This window comes from Camellia sinensis, chromosome 12 (assembly GCF_055761805.1).
Source record: "Camellia sinensis isolate YWXY chromosome 12, ASM5576180v1, whole genome shotgun sequence".
NCBI classification, from domain to species: domain Eukaryota; kingdom Viridiplantae; phylum Streptophyta; class Magnoliopsida; order Ericales; family Theaceae; genus Camellia; species Camellia sinensis.
Window position 1 is genome coordinate 122636338 of NC_138972.1, and position 14306 is coordinate 122650643.

General features: G+C 33.4%; 2 pseudogenes across 1 annotated transcript; one reads left to right on the forward strand and one right to left on the reverse strand.

The window, feature by feature from the left end:
• LOC114256761 (mannosyl-oligosaccharide glucosidase GCS1-like) overlaps positions 1-14306 on the forward strand; it is a 357500-nt pseudogene that overhangs the window by 253633 nt on the left and 89561 nt on the right.
• Positions 5918-8532, reverse strand: LOC145804754 (uncharacterized; annotated as a pseudogene). The gene is made up of 2 exons (XR_014347130.1): positions 6288-8532; positions 5918-6197 (listed from the first exon to the last, which is right to left on the reverse strand). The product of XR_014347130.1 is annotated as an uncharacterized LOC145804754 (transcript).

A 14306-nucleotide genomic window follows, 5' to 3' on the forward strand; every position in this document is an offset into this window, starting at 1 on the left:
AGTCTCGAATCTAGGTTTAATCAAAAAAAAGAAGATGAAAAAGTGATGTTCAAAACGCTACTGTCCGCTGATATAAAACACGCTCGCTCGAGCGAAGCCTTGGTCGCTCGAGCGACCAGACACAGAAACTCTCGCTCGAGCCAAGAAGTTCTTGATCGAGCGAAGAAAAACCCAGACCGCTCGAGCCAAGAAAAGCTCGCTCGAGCCAAGAAAGGCAACTCTCAGGTCCAGAACCAGACGCAACACTCGCTCGAGCGAAGCCACCCTGGCTCGACCCACCAGACACGAACCTCACTCTCGCTTGAGCGACAAACTCCTCGCTCGAGCGAAGGTCCAAAAATCTGGGCAGCAACACTAGGCTCCCAAACACAACCAACCTATAACAAACCTGCCCAACACATCCCATAACTCAATATACAAAGTAAAAAAGATGCAAACAAGATAATAAACAACTACCAACATCCACGGACACATGTCCGGATCACTGTTCAACAAGGGTAAACCCGGGATCGCTATAAATTTAAAATAAAAAAATTAACTTTTAACCATCTTTTTAAAACAACTTTACCTGTCTCGCGTTGCCTATGCTAATTGGATGTTTGTTGGGGTTTGCTTGATTTTGTTTTTGATTTATTTTCGTCTTTAAGTTATTTTCTTTTTTTTTTATTTTTTTTTATAAAAATTCAGCCTTTTAAAGACATCAAAAAATTAAATAATTATTAAAAAAAACAATATAAATAAAATAATGATTTTTTTTTTTTTGCGTATTTTGACTTTTAAAATTTTTTTATATAACTTTTCAAAAAAAAATATTTGAATTCGTTTACTTGAGGTGGATAGAATTTTTTTTTTTTTTTTTGACATACTTCTAAATAAAAAATTACTAAAGATAATATGATTTTTTTTTTGTGATTCCAAACACTTTACAAAGGGTTATTTTCAGAAAATGTTGCTTTATTTAGTTTTGGATGTTTTCTTCTAAATCAATTAGTTATTTTATTTATGATATGTTGTTTTGGTTTAATTTGGGAGTTTTCGAGTTTACTTATTTACCCGTGGGTGCGATTTTGCTTCATTTAGAACGCTCTATGAATGAGAAGAGAATTATGCACTGTGCTTCCAATAAATATTGGAATTTAATTTTTTTTAAATTAATTTTTTATTTTTTATGTATTCTTATTTGGAAAAAAAATTAAAATTTCCATTTCAGAAAATGTTGCTTCATTTAGTTTTGGATGTTTTCTTCTAAATCAATTAGTCCTTTTATTTATGATATGTTGTTTTGGTTTAATTTGGGAGTTTTAGAGTTTGCTTATTTACCAGTGGGTGCGATTTTGCTTCATTTAGAACAGTCTGTGAATGAGAAGAGAATTATGCACTGTGCTTCCAACAAATATTGGAATTTAATTTTTTTAAAATTATTTTTTTTTATGTATTCTTATTTGAAAAAAAAAATTTAATTTCCATTTCAGAAAATGTTGCTTCATTTAGTTTTGGATGTTTTCTTCTTCTTTGGAAATGTTGTTTCATTTCCCAAAATGTTGCTTCATTTATGGTTATGTTATTTTGGTTTAATTTCGGAATTTTGAAATTTACTTATTTACCATTGAAATTTTACAGAAAGGGAATCTCAAATTTTAATTTTATATAAATTTTAGCTAGCAAAATATAAATAAATTTTTTTTAATCAGTGATGCTAGATTAGCTATGGATTAAAAAAGGAAAAATTACCTGCACCTCTCTTGAGGTTTAATGAAATTATAGATTCTCCCCAAGGTTTTAAAAATTACATCCCACCCCCTAAAGTTTCTAATTTCATAACAAATAAATCATTTTATTAATAAATTATCAAGTTAATCAACATTTTTAATAATGTTAAAATTTTATTTCAATTAATAATTCGGATAATTTTATTATTGTATAGGTGAACAGTTAGAAATTATACTTTTTCAATTAATTCTGTTAAATAAAAAATTCTGACAGAGAAGTATTTGTAATTTTTTTATTTACAGGGGGCAATTCATAATTTAAGTAAATCTCAAAAGGTGTATTTATAATTTATCCATTAAAAAATGAATGAGAACGGCATCGGTAAGATGCAAAAATGAGAAGAGTAACAATGGTGGACAGAAAAAATAGATAGAGGGGTGGAAATGGGTTGGGAAAAAAGGTTAGTCATGGACAATGATAAGGATTGAAGGAGATTTTTATTAGAAAAAAAGAAGTTAAATTGTACATTTTTTTATTAGTTATATTTAACTAATAAAAATAAATAGTTAAAAAAAAGAAACTATTTTGATAGTATAAAAATAAATTTAAATAATTTATTAGAGCATATCCAATGTTTTATTGAAAATTTTCATCAAATTTCATTTAAATTTGATTAAAAAAAAAGCTTGATTTGATATCGCTCGTTCCAATAGAGTGATTTGGGATTTGATCAAACTATCAGTCGATCGGGAGGATGACCGGAGATTCTTTGAAAAGTGGGTTAATAGTTGGTTCTCAATTTTTAAATTAATTTAGGTTATATTACTTCTCATATTTTTAACATATTTAAAAAAAAATTAAAAATTAAAAAATTAACTTTTAACCATCTTTTTAAAACAACTTTACATGTCTCGCGTTGCCTATGCTAATTGGATGTTTGTTGGGGTTTGCTTGATTTTGTTTTTGATTTATTTTCGTCTTTAAGTTATTTTCTTTTTATTTTTATTTTTTTTTATAAAAATTTAGCCTTTTAAAGACATCAAAAAATTAAATAATTATTAAAAAAACAATATAAATAAAATAATGATTTTTTTTTTTGCTTACTTTGACTTTTAAAATTTTTTTATATAACTTTTCAAAAAAAAAATAGAATTGATTTACTTGAGGTGAATAGAATTTTTATTTTTATTTTTTTGATATACTTGTAAATAAAAAATTACTAAAGATAATATGACTTTTTTATGTGATTCCAAACACTTTATAAAGGGTTATTTTCAGAAAATGTTACTTCATTTAGTTTTAGATGTTTTCTTCTAGATCAATTAGTCCTTTTATTTATGATATGTTGTTTTGGTTTAATTTAGGAGTTTTAGAGTTTACTTATTTACTCTTGGGTGTGATTTTGGTTTTGATTTTTTCTTGATATTGTGGTGAGTTGGTTATGGTATGGTGTTATTTTTAATTTTTTGTGGGGGATTGTGTGGAGTGATTTAGGGGAAGAAGTGAGGAAGTTGGAAGCATGGAGGAAGGAAAAGAGAGAAACAAAAAGGGGTTCATGGGTTAGTGTAATTTCAATAATAAATTTTAAGTTTTATTTAAATTTATTTTTCTTTTGTATTGTAGTCTATACTTTTTTTTTTAATTGAAGAAAATCACTGAGCGAGAAAAACATTTAGAATGAGATAGGAAAAATTCTAGAATAGGCCAGTGTCTTCTTGATTCTTTAAGTTTGTATTTGTTTTTTTTTTTTTTTTATTTGGGGAGAGAGGTTTTGGTTGGGGGAGCCTTATGATTCTTCTTAGTGAAAACAAAAAAAAATGATTTTGTTTCTATATCTTCTGTATAACTTTGTTGAGTTACTATTGTTAAATATAAAAGTAGTGATTTCTCCAATGTTTTATACTTAATTAATCAAATTTTGTGTTGCAATTGCATCCGGACAGAATGGGGTAGCCGTCAATCACTATGTGATATTGGTTATATAATAATCCAAACCAATTACGCAAAGAAAATTTTTATGAGTGAGATATATTGACTTACTTTGTTAAGTAATTGGAAAAAAAATATAACCGACCCACTTAGTATGTGTTGCATCAAATATATTGAAAAATGATATCATCATCTTTTATGTTGAAATTTATATTTTACCCATATTATCGTGATTATAAATCATCAGTAATAATATTGAACACCTTAGGTATAACTAAGGGTCACAAATATCATAATTGTAACATAAAATAAGGTGATAGAACTTTCCATAATTCAAACAAGCCTAAGCTTTAATTTGTAAATCCGATTCACATCATGAAATGTGAATGAAGTCCATAAACATATGAGCAAAGTGATTTACAAACAAAAAATATATATATAATTTTGTATCAAAATAATATAACAATGATAATCTTAAAAATATGGTTGACTGTGATAGAATCCAAAACTACTACATTGTTCTAGATCAAAATTTTATATAAAGTCTCTCATGCGCTCCATGAACAACCAGAGAAATCACAACTTCTAGAAGGAATATACATTAATCATGTTGACTTGTGGTGGTTTTGTTCTTGTTTTTTTCTTTTCTTTTTTGAAATTGTAGATTTGCATCAACTGTCTCCTTTTTTTTGTTTGTTGGTATTACCCTGGCTTGATCCTGATGATGACGATGTTGATTTTGGCCATAAATACATTAAAAAAAATATGTTGCTAAAAAGTGACTTGGTCACAAGATGATAATCATAATAATGCACTTTTTAATCTTCATTAATTTCAAAAAAAAAAAATCATTAATTTTAAAACATTTTTTACATTTTCAAAAGACCATTTACTTTAATTTTTTCACTTTTAACCTTGTGATAATTTTAAAAAATTAAGTACAAAAAAGTGATATCACTTTTTTTTTAGCCTTTTATATTTGTAGATTACATAACTTGTTTTCATTAATTGCATAATAATTACCTCCAAATAAAGATATCAATCATAACTATACAGGTAAAAAGTGGTAAGATAATGACTTCAAAAAAAACTTGACTAAAACATAGTCTCCATCTGGAGGTAAGTTGACTTTTTTAACTGTTTTAACCTGAACTAAAAAACTTGATTTGAAGACTTTTTGAATTTTTGACTTTTTGAACTTTTTTTTGTGAAAGAAGAATGTAATGATTATGGATTAGATGTGATGTTTTGTTTGTTGTGACAAAAATAGCATGTTTTGTCTTTTATGGCTAAAATAGCCACAAAAGCCCTTGCCAAATGGAACCATAGTCAAATCAACATGATACACATAATTTAGGTTTCAATCCAACATCTAACATAATAAATCAAGCCACTAGGTCTAGAAAAATCGACTCTCATCTACATGTTGGTCTTAACCCCTTGTACTGTTTGGGCTGTTTCTTCTTGTGTGATTGTTGAATTTGTATTTTATTGTATGCTTTGTGAAATGACTAAGATTTGTGGCAAGTCCACTAGAAAGCCTCGTGAACATTACATGAGGCATATACTAGAATGCTTATGCTTGGTATATATATGTTATTATAAACATTGTTCTCAATGTCATCAACCACCTTATTTCTTCTCTTTCCAAAATTTCCATAAAATGATAGTAAAACCAAGTATTCCAAGGTATGCCTCTCCATTCTGAGCTTTTATCTGATGGCTTTTCAAGATACTCCTAAGTTTCCTAGGGTCGAGACACTCCCAAAGGAGCTTTTCAAGATACTCCTAGTCGAGACACTCCCAAAGGTGAAGCGATAAATCTCCCTATGAACATTACACATCTAGGACATAATATCACTTTAATTGACACCTGTTTGAAGGAACCTTTTAATATTTTCAAGAAACTTCTAAGCTTCCATATCAAACTCCAATTAACAAGCTGATCCCCAATGTCCGCAATAATATCACAAGTTGGCGATCAGCTTGTTAATTGGAGTTTGATATGAAAGCTTAGAAGTTTCCTAGAAAGATTAAAGGGTTCCTTCAAACAGGTGTCAATTAAAGTGATATTATGTCCTAGATGTGTAATGTTCATAGGGAAGATTTATCGCTTCATGAAACGGACAATGTTTTCTAATATGTACATTCTCTACCCACGCAGAACACTTAAAATTTCATTGATAAAACTCAAAAATTCAGTGTTCACACCCAGACATGGCATACCCATGCAAAACTTGTCATATGAGCCTTCCCAATTATGCTGGGAAAATCAAAATTTTGGAAGAAAATAAACTTGGCAATTCATATCTTATGCACACTAATCAAGGTCAAAATATACCACTCACCAAAAATGTAAAAAGAAAATGTAGAATCATAATTAATGAATGGGAAACAATTTCTAATCCCACTTTATTCATGTTTTTCATTCCTATATAGGCGCTAAGGAGATATCTTCATACTTTCAAGACAAAAAATTACCCACAAAAGATGTTAAGTATTCTTCAGGCATCTTCAGAATGCTACAAAAAAGTCACCTTCCTCTGCTCCTTCTCACCCTACAAAGCTTCAAGTGCGGTAACATTAAAGACAATATTTAAAATTAGGATAACAAAAGAATATCAGAAGATTACAATAATCATCAGTACCTCTGACACTGAGTGCGTCAAGATGAGAATCGCCTCCTATATATCCATTAATGACTCTAACTGCAAAAAACTATTCGATATATGATCTGTATAGGATAACTGACACGGACGATCAAACCAGGGGGGAAACTGCTCTCCAGAGTATAATGTAGCTGAAGCTATTACTATCTCAAAAGTACTGAATTTAAACAACCAGACAATCTTCTCAAATTGCATTTTCACCTTTGCTGCATTATCAGAGTCGAACACAATAAGCTAAACCACGTTTTTCTTGTTTCTGAAGTTTTCCTTCAGCAATGCAAACTTCTTCTTGCACTGATTCACATTCTTCCCAGGAATTGCAGCTGCGACTCGTTCCCAACGTTGACTAGTTTCCTTTGGGAATGTTTTTAGAGCTTGCACAAGAGCCCTTTCCTGGACAGCAGACCACACATCTTGATCCGAACTCAAAGAAGCCCCATCGTCGCCAATCACATCATCTAATTTTTTTGGGTTCGAGCCTTGGCTGGAAGACTCCTTTGCATTAGCCGTCTTAGCATCATTGCCATCAAGCCCGTTACTGGTAGACACCCCTTCGGTTTCCTTTCTAGTTGTAAGGGGTGCCGCAATGGACTGTGCTGGCTTTCTCTTTTCAAGGAATGAGTCAAAAGCTTTTGCATTGTCGGGCTTCTGGAGAAGAACAGTTTTGGTTGCCTTTAGAATATCTTCAACAGACCTTCCAGTACCTATGTACTCCGAAATAACATCCCACCTCCGAGATGTTCCTTTGGGATATTTCTGCACCCCTTTTCTCAACATCTCAATCCCTTCTCTGCCCCAAGGCTTCTCCTTTTTCTCGCTGCCGCTTAATATAACACTTCCATTAACCGCAACAGAGCCGTTTTCTTTTGGGGTCTTATCTTGTTTCTGATCCTCCTTCAAGTTATGGTTACACCCAAGTGCCTCTTTAAGGAGTTTTGCTTTCTCTAGCCCTTCTTTTGCCTCTATTTTTTCACACAAATTCCTCAACTGCTCAATTTCAAGTGACAAGCAAAGACTTTCCACATCATCCTTGGTAACATCAAGCAAATGCTGGGACAAAACAGGCCCTGATAGTGTACGAAAACGGGTACGCTCCTTGCGCAATAGCTTCTTCTCTTTTTCTCTCGTCTTCTTCTGATGTAAAGCAGCTTCAGCAGCACGTCTTTCCTCTTCCTCCTTCTGGCATCTCTGCTCTTCGGCAATCCTGATTGCCTCTTCCTCCTGCAACTTCTTTGCCAGATACTTGGCCTCCTTTTTCCTCTGCTTCTCGGCCTTTTCCTCCTCCCTTCTTTTCTGGATTCTAGGGTCTCTTTTATAGGCATTGTCAACAAGAGCACGTATCCGTGCATAATCCTCCTTTCTAGCCTTCTCTGTAAGCTTTGCATTCTGCCTTTCCATCCACCTCTTATGGTCACGAGATTCAGCTTGCTCAAGATCAAATTCATCTTCATTTGGGAACTCTCTCCAGCTTTTGAAGCTGTACCAAAAATTATAAAAACTATCCACTTCTTTTAATGCAGTACTCTCATCACCTAAAGAAGGTATAGGTTGGTTAACTGACCACCGCCCATTCCTCATAAAAACAGGACCAAATACCTTGAAGAAATCCCTTGGGGCACAATCCGTAGGGATTTCATCATCGAACTCATCTGTGGAATCATAAATTCTTCTCCTCGCAGGGTCAATTAACATCTCATATGCTTCTTGAATGGCCTTGAAGTGGTTCTCTATTTCATCCTTCTTTGCTTGTTTTGCAGTTTCAGTTTCCTCAGCAAGAAGAAGAGCAGCCTGTTTGTCAGGATGGTGTTTTAAAGCAGTCTCACGGTAGCTCTTTCTTATCTGCTCCTCAGTAGCAAGGTACCTTAAATGGCTCAAGCCCAGCAATGCATAGTGATCCTGTTGCTTACCCTCAGCACCGGATTTTTTTTTACCTTGAGTGCTATATGACTCTGATGATGGCATCATGGCACATATTCCTGTTCCTTATCATTGGACACATTCTGCTCACCACCATCTGCATCTTCTTCCTCAAAAAAACCACTGAGCCTAAGAGCAGCAGTGTGAAAAGAATGCCCAGCAGGTTCAAATTTACAAGCCTTGATTGGAAGACAATTTGAGGATACATTGATTGGCTCTTCATCTACAATCTCTTGTGAGTAGGAAATAAGCTGAACACTTGTCTTGGGAGCCATAATCTTTAGAAGTGAGGAAACCCACAATAAAAAGGGAAGTAAAAGCCGGAAATATGTCAATATCTAACAAGAGCTGCACTTCCGATTTGGGCACCCTTCAGAGTCTACCTGCAAAATGTCCAACAGCATTTTTAAAGCAAACATCAATCACTACAGCTCATATAATAAAAGTTAAAACCTACAAAGAAATGATACTAAGCTTAGGGAGTAAGTAGTTAACAACAACTCCACAAAGCGCCTGTGAGCATAAACCTTATATACTGAAAAATGGTATGCCAAACAATTCACCTTACAGAGCTGAGCAAATTATTGGAATTCTGGAAAGCTAGATGGATTGTATGGATAAATAAACAGGAGAATCAGGGAAGATATGCCAAATATTACCAAGTCTCACACACATTACACTTGCTTTAAATACCAACAGAACCCATAAACTACTGCACACACTGAGTTGTATTAACCAAACATTCTGAACAAGTTGCTCTAATAAGCCTCAATATACACTGGCATGAGAATTTAAAACTCCTTCACCAGGCAACAATTAGAGTATGGAATCTGACAATTTTCCTGATGTTCTAACCATAAACCAAATGTAAAAACATCTTAACAAAAACAGGAAACAGTAACATTGTGGCATATCAGGTTCAATGACAATCAATCATACTAAAAATGTTCAAGTAGGAATGTCGCAAAACTGGAAATAGTAACACTCTTGCATATCTGGTTCAATAACAACAATAATACTAATAGTGGTTCAAGAAGGAATGTCATACGGAAACCCTAAACCCTCTCCCTCTAACAATAACAAAAATGATAAGAACAGAAATCTGATTGCTTATACACCACAGCCTTCTCTCTCTCCCTTAGAAGGTAAACCCAAATGAAAGCACTAAAACTGAAACCATACAAATATACATAAATGTGCCACTGGTTTTCCATACATAATGCCTAAACGAAGCCCCGTTACAAAGAAGGAATGAGATAACATTACCATCAATCAACCTGTTCTTTAGAGAGCCCTTTTTCTTATTGACTATTATTCAAGGGTATATGAATGGATGCTCAATAAACTTTGGTTTTTTTTTTTTTTTTTTTTTTTTTTTTTTTCTTAGATACTGTTGTTGTTTGTCACTATTAAAATCAAACACAAACAACAGACAACAATAGTGCAAGTCAGGATTTTGTAATTTCTATAGTCAATACTTTTTTTCATAAGTTAAAGATAATGTATTTTTTCAACATCAGGATTTAAGGAAATTCTTTCCCTTCTATTGAAACCCTTCCCCTTTATGTGTTAAATATACAGACAGCCCAGTTGTTTCAGTAGCTCTTGTCATCAAGGTTAGGTTATGCTTCTCAAACCACTTCAACTTGCCATTTCAATCTTCAACAGTGTATGCAATTGTGACTAGATGGTAACCACTGTCATACAAAAAGGACTGTTGGGGCATTTGATCTGCTAAACAAAACCTTTCATATGGTCATCTTGATCTTGTTTTTGCTGTTTCCGAAACCCATTATTGTTCAGTCAACCACATGGGGTCAGACAAACCATGCATGTTTCTACTTCTTGTACTTGAAAGTTGAAACTATGCAACTGAGAATACCTTATGGTATTCAACTAGGTCTCCTTCTCATTAATTTACTAATAAGTATCATCCACCATCTCTGTGGCCATCTCTCTCCCTTAACACAAACTATGTTCTAGTATGCACTCCGTCTAGTCATAAACAATAAACGTCTCCAACTTTAGCAACGTAAATCATAATCTAACTACCAAGCAGGTATTGAAGGATCCAACCATGTTCAACAACAATCCTTTTTCATTCTTCAGCCAAATTCACACTCATTTGATACGATTGGAACTCACTAATAAAGATGACCCAATATAAGACTTTTTATATATAAAAAATTAAAAGATCAATTTTTTAACATCATACCAAAACACCACAGTCCCACAAGGATAGAACCTAATAATATCTTCATATTGAAAGAATCAAAATCATCAATTAAATTACAACCTAGAGGACAGATTTCAAAGTTCTGATAAAGCTAAGCTCAAAAAAAAAAAAAAAAAAAAAAAAAAAAATTCTGGTAAATCTATCAAGGGCACAGCCCTAGACATCCGAGCAGTACTTGCCCTACCGGCAAGGAGGTCTTCTTCTTCGTCTCCTGTGCTCTATTCGCACGCTTTCCGACGCCGTTCGCTAGTTTTCCGGCGATCGGTTTTTTGCTTCGCTTTTGCTTTTGCGTTTTGCTATTCTTTTCCTTCTTCTCGTCCCTCGAAGATGATGAGCAAGTGAAGACCTTGAATATCCACTTCTTCCTTCCAGATGATGAAGACCTCGAAGCAGAGCCTGACTCGATCGCCGGAGGCCTCGAAGCATCGATCGCCGGAGGCCTCGAAGCAGGGCCTGACTCGATCGCCGGAGTATCCAACTCCACAATGCGATCAGGATGATGGTGATGAAAGGCCTCTTCGTGTTCTTGGCATCGGAGCTGTGCTTGTAGTGGTGACATCGGCCGGATCTCACTGTTCAAAAACAGCTCGTCGGCCGGAGTCATATAGCTCGGTGTGAAGCCAGAAGCAAATTGAAACTCGAACGACCCGGACTGATCATCGTCGGTGTCGCCATTGTTGGAAGACTGAAGCTCGACGTTGGGTTCGCCATCGTTGCGGTTGCGGTTGCGGTTGCGGTTTGAAAAGTGCACTACTGTGAGTTCGATACCAGATATCACAGAGGACGCCCACAACAACAATATGCCAGTGATGAGCGATAGAATGAAAACAGAAATAAAAAACAAAATGTTAAAGGTTGAATACATATTGAAGGTAGTGGGATTTTTGCGTGAGAGAGAGAGAGAGTTGGGGTGCGCGGGAATAATTAGACAGAACGCTTGCGAAAGAGAATGATGCACTGGGCTTCAATAAATATTAAAATTTAAGTTTTGGATGTTTTCTTCTTGTTCGGAAATGTTGCTTCATTTCCCAAAATGTTGGTTCATTTATGGTTATATTATATTGGTTTAATTTAAGAATTCTGAAGTTTACTTGTTTACCATTAAAATTTTATAGAAAGGGAATCTCAAAGTTTAATTTTATATAAATTTTAGCTAGCAAAATATAAATAATTTAGATAATTTTAATAAAAAAAAAATTTATCAGTGATGCTAGATTAGCTATGGATTAAAAAAGGAAAAATTACCTACACCTCTCTTGAGGTTTAATGAAATTATAGATTCTCCTCAAGGTTTTAAAAATTACATCCCGCCTCCTAAAGTTTCTAATTTCTTAACAAATAGATCATTTTATTAATAAATCATCAAGTTAATTAACATTTTTAATAATGTTAAAATTTTATTTCAATTAATAATTCAGATAATTTTATTATTGTATTGGTGAACAGTTAGGAATTGCACTTTTTCAATTAATTCTGTTAAATAAAAAATTCTGACGGAGAGATATTTGTAATTTTTCAAATTACAGGGGCAATTCATAATTTAAGTAAATCTCAAGAGGTGTATTTATAATTTACCCATTAAAAAATGAATGAGAACGGTGTCAGTAAGATGCAAAAATGAGAAGAGTATGGGTGTAATTTTGGCCCGTGACCCGCGGGCGGTCCGAAGCCCGTCCGCAACCCGATGTGGGCCCAGTCCGTTAAGGCCCGAGCCCAAGCCCAGCCTGAGGCCTTGGGCCTGGACCATTATTTTGAAGCCCGGCCTGCTTGGCCCCGCCCATTGGTCCCGCTCAAGGCCCACCCAAAAGCCCGGCCTGAGGCCCTGCCCGCCCGGGCCACCCGATACCCAATGTTATTTTTAATGAAAAATAATAAAATTTTGGTACAAAAAATAAAAAAAAAATTAAAAACTGTTTAGGCCCGCCCAAAGCCCGAATATTCATGGGCCTGGTCTTGGGCCTGGGCTTAGTTTTCTGGCCTGTGTCCCGGCTCGACCCGATTTTTTTTTAGGGAGCCCGTAAGACCCAACATGAGTCCAGTCCGGCCCGGCCCGAGCTCGGATGGACTGGGCCAAAATTACATCCCAAGAGAAGAGTAATAACAATGGTGAATAGAAAAAATAGATAGAGGGATAGAAATGGGTTGGGAAAAAAGGTTAATCATGGACAATGATACGGATTTGAGGTGATTTTTATTTGAAAAAAAGAAGTTAAATTGTACATTTTTTTATTAGTTATATTTAACTAATAAAAATAAATAGTTAAAAAAAGAAATCATTTTGATAGTATAAAAATAAATTTAAATAATTTATTAGAGCATATCCAATGTTTTATTCAAAATTTTCATCAAATTTCACTTAAATTTGATTAAAAAAAAAAAGCTTGATTTGATATCGCGCATTCCAATGGAGTGATTTGGGATTTGATCAAACTATCAATTGATCGGGACGACGACTGAAGATTCTTTGAAAAATGGGTTAATAGTTGGTTCTCAATTTTTAAATTAATTTAGGTTATATTACTTATCATATTTTTTACATATTTAAAAAAAATTAAAAATTAAAAAATTAACTTTTAACCATCTTTTTAAAACAATTTTACCTATCTCACGTTGCCTATGCTAATTGGATGTTTGTTGGGGTTTGCTTGATTTTGTTTTTGATTTATTTTAATCTTTAAGTTATTTTCTTTTTAATTTTTTTTATTATAAAAAATCAGCCTTTTAAAGACATCAAAAAATTAAATAATTATTAAAAAAAACAATATAAATAAAATAATGATTTTTTTTTTTTGCTTATTTTGACTTTTAATTTTTTTTATATAACTTTTCAAAAAAAAAAAATTTGAATTCGTTTACTTGAGTGAATAGAATTTTTTTTTTTTTTTTTTTGACATACTTCTATATTTTACTAACATTTTACCTTCTTTTTTTTTTTCTTCTTTTATTTATATTTCTATCAAAATTCATGAATCACACATCCATCAAAATTCATGAATCATACATCTTCCTGTCATTCTTCATTTTCTTTCCTCTCAAACCTTAGATATGAAATAATTTTCTTACTCTTATAATAATGACAAGAAAACCTTATCCATCGAATTTGGATTCGTCCAAATTTGTGCATGACAATCGTTCGACCGGTCATCCGGTAAGATGTCAATCATCGGGCAGATGCCAATTGGCACACCGATAGACGATGATAACGATCGTGGTTGATAAGGATGACAACAGTAGTTGATAAAAGTGACCCTGATTGTCTGACTTATTAATTCGGACAATTCAGGCGAGCTCAAATTCGATTGATCAATCATTTTTCTAATAATTATTAGGATTTAGCTTCTCTTCAATTAGGTTTCCCAATTGGAACATCCTATTAGGCCTCTATGGACCCACTACGGAACACGTATCAATAATCTAGACCACTCAGTATATGGGCCTCATCAAGTATTTAATTTTTTTAAAAAATCATGTTGATCAGATAACCATAACCACTTGATTAGATCACAGTTATTAGTTACCATTAACACAAATTTAATATGATCAAATAGTTATCGATATCAAATCAACGCGATCTTTTTGTAGGGATGAATTAGTTGACAAGTCCCACACATTAAACTGATCAAATTATCAATGTGAATTTCCGTAGTAGGCCTGTTATTTGTAGATTAAGCTAATGTTTGTTAGCAATTGGACCATTCAAACTCAAATCATAAATCTCATGAATCAAATTGTACGAAAGGGTTTGGGGATGTCGCCGAAAAATTCGAAGGTGGCCAAAATTTACAAATGTTTGCCGAAAAATTTGAATGTTTGGAAACTTTGAATATTCTAGGAATGACGAGAGG